We start from the raw sequence: 3,207 nt of genomic DNA on the forward strand, positions 1-3,207 counted from the left end.
GAAATATATAACAGAGTCCCTCCAAGCTGGTATCATTAGACCTTCAGCATCCCCCGCTGGTGTAGGTTTTTTCTTTGTAGGGAAGAAAGATGGGTCACTTCGTCCATGCATTGACTATAGAGAACTTAACAAAATAACCATAAAGAACAAGTATCCTCTACCCCTCATGAACTCTGCTTTTGATATAATCCAAAATGCTAAGATATTCACCAAACTGGATCTTCGCAACGCTTACCATTTGGTCAGGATACGGCGGGGAGATGAATGGAAGACGGCTTTTAATACCGCAGATGGCCATTATGAATATCTTGTTATGCCATTCGGCCTCACCAACGCTCCTGCCGTTTTCCAAGCCCTGGTTAATGATGTCCTTCGTGACATGATTAACATTTACGCTTTTGTTTACCTTGATGACATACTTATCTTTTCACAAGATAGCATTTCTCACCGTCGCCATGTCAGAGCTGTCTTAACCCGCCTTTTACAGAACAAATTGATTGTCAAGGCAGAGAAGTGTGCTTTCCACCAAGTGTCCACCTCATTCCTTGGGTTCAACATTTCTCCAGGTCAAGTATCCATGGAACCCGGGAAGGTATCAGCGGTGGTGGATTGGCCCAAGCCCAAGGATCGTAAACAGCTGCAAAGGTTTCTCGGTTTTGCAAATTTTTATAGGAGGTTCATTAAGAACTACAGTTCAGTTGCAGCTCCTCTTCATTTTCTCACCTCATCTAAGACCAAGTTCATCTGGGACTCCGTTGCCAACCAATCATTCCAGAAGCTCAAAACATTGTTTTCCTCTGCTCCAATCTTGCACTCTCCAGACCCCGAGAAACAATTCATTGTGGAGGTCGATGCATCCAGCACCGGGGTGGGCGCCATCCTCAGTCAGCGCAGCACAGATGGTAAGATCCACCCCTGTGCTTACTTCTCCAGGGCACTCTCCCCCGCTGAGAGAAACTACGACGTGGGAGACCGTGAGCTTTTGGCAGTCAAGATGGCCCTGGAGGAATGGAGGCACTGGCTGGAAGGTGCGAAGAAGTCCTTTTTGGTATGGACCGACCATAAAAACCTGGAGTACCTTCGCACAGCAAAGAGACTCAATCCCCGTCAGGCCAGGTGGGCTATGTTTTTCTCTCGGTTCAGTTTCACCCTCTCTTACAGACCCGGGCCCAAGAATGCCAAGCCGGATGCCCTGTCCCGGGTCTTTGAGGTCAAGGAAGGGCCCTCAGAAGAGGTCGAGTTCATCCTGCCTGAGACCGTACGTCTTTCTTTGACTCAATTAGAACTCGATCTCCAACAAGTCCAACTCTCCGAGCCACGTCCACCCACCTGTCCTAGGGGGCGCCTGTTTGTCCCCAATCAAAAGGTAAAAGAGGTTCTTGAATTATGCCATTCATCAAAGTTGTTCTGTCACCCAGGAATCACCAAGACCCTCCAACTCATTCGCGCCCGATTCTGGTGGGCTACGCTTACGGAGGACACCAAGCACTTTGTCAAGTCATGTCCCGAATGCAATCGTGCCAAGTCTTCCAATTGCCCACCTGCCGGGCTGCTACGACCCCTGCCAATTCCTTCACGCCCATGGTCACATATTGCTATGGACTTTGTGACTGGATTACCCCCTTCTGAAGGTAATTCAGTGTTATTGACCATTGTGGACCGTTTTTCTAAAATGGTCCACCTGGTTCCTCTCCCCAAGTTACCTTCTTCCAAGGAGCTCAGCGTTATCATGGCCAAGGAGGTTTTCAGGCTCCATGGGCTCCCCCAGAACATTGTGTCTGACCGAGGTCCCCAATTCATTTCCAAGTTCTGGAGGGAGTTTTGTCACTCCCTCTGTCACTGCTGATGATGGCCGCGCTCAGAGCAGTTGCAGCTTCACAGGCTCCCGGTACCATCCCAGTTTTTAGAAGTTTTGATATTGACTCTGTGCCTGACTCTGCGCGATTTATGCGTGGGAACTATAGCCGAACCGAACTGATGAGAATAGGAGCGGATTTGCCACGAAATATAGCAGAAATCAGCAACAAACTCAAAGCTACGCTCGGCAGAATGCAGATCTTAAAGTCATCTACCTGGAAGCTGCAGCAGAGGCGTTCCAGCGGGCAGAAGAGGAAGCGCTGCTCCCGGCTTAAGAGGAGAGGATGCCGGGCGGGGGTTATGGTGAGGCTACGAGCTAACGCTAAAGCCGGTAAACTCCCCATGCCGTCTCTCTTTCTGTCGAATGTCCGCTCGTTGGACAACAAGGTGGATTTACTTCGTCTGAGAGCGGGCGCCTCAGAAGAGATGAAGAAGTGTGCAGTGCTTTGCCAAAAAAAAAAAAAAAAAAAAAAAAAAAAAAAAAAAAAAAAAAAAAAATTTTTTTTCGAGCGGACCGGTACAGCGAGCTAACGGGGAATTCAAGGGGGGGCGGAGTGTGCATTTACGTGAGTAAAAGTTGGTCCACGAACTGTACTGTTGTAAATAGCTCATGCTCGAAGGCTTTGGAGCAAATAACAGTGAAATGTCGGCCACATTATCTACCCCGAGAGTTCACAGTGACTTTTATCACAGTTGTTTACATTCCTCCGGACGCTAATGCTAATGAATCACTGCAGGAGCTACATGATATCATCAGCTCGCTGCAGAACAAACACCCCGAGGCTCTTTACGTTGTAGCTGGAGACTTTAACCACGTGAATCTAAAGGACTGTCTCCCAAGCTTTAATCAACATGTGACGATTCCGACACGTGGAGACCGCACGCTGGACCGTGTTTACACGAACGTAAAAGATGCATACAAAGCCGAACCCCGCCCCCACCTAGGACTGTCAGACCACATCTCAATCTTCCTGGCTCCTGCTTACATGCCCCCGCTGAGACGCTCCAGACCGGTACAAAAGGAAGTTAAATGTTGGATCCAGGACAGTGGCCCCATACTGAGAGATTGTTTTGATCGAACAGACTGGCAGGTTTTCAGAGAAGCTGCTGAAAATGGAGGTTCGCTTGATCTTGACCAATACACATCCTCAGTACTGGGTTACATTAGTACATGTACTGACACAGTCTCCACTATCAGAAATGTTAAAAGCTACCCAAACAGAAAACCTTGGCTGAATGCAGAGGTGCGTACCCTGCTGGAAGCCAGGAACACTGCCTTCAGGTCTGGAAACTCAGAGGAGCTGAGTAGGACAAGAAAAGAGCTGGTTGCTGGTATTAAGAGGGCCAAGG

This window comes from Nematolebias whitei, chromosome 17, assembly GCF_014905685.2.
Source record: "Nematolebias whitei isolate Nwh7 chromosome 17, NemWhi1, whole genome shotgun sequence".
In the NCBI taxonomy this organism is placed as follows: domain Eukaryota; kingdom Metazoa; phylum Chordata; class Actinopteri; order Cyprinodontiformes; family Rivulidae; genus Nematolebias; species Nematolebias whitei.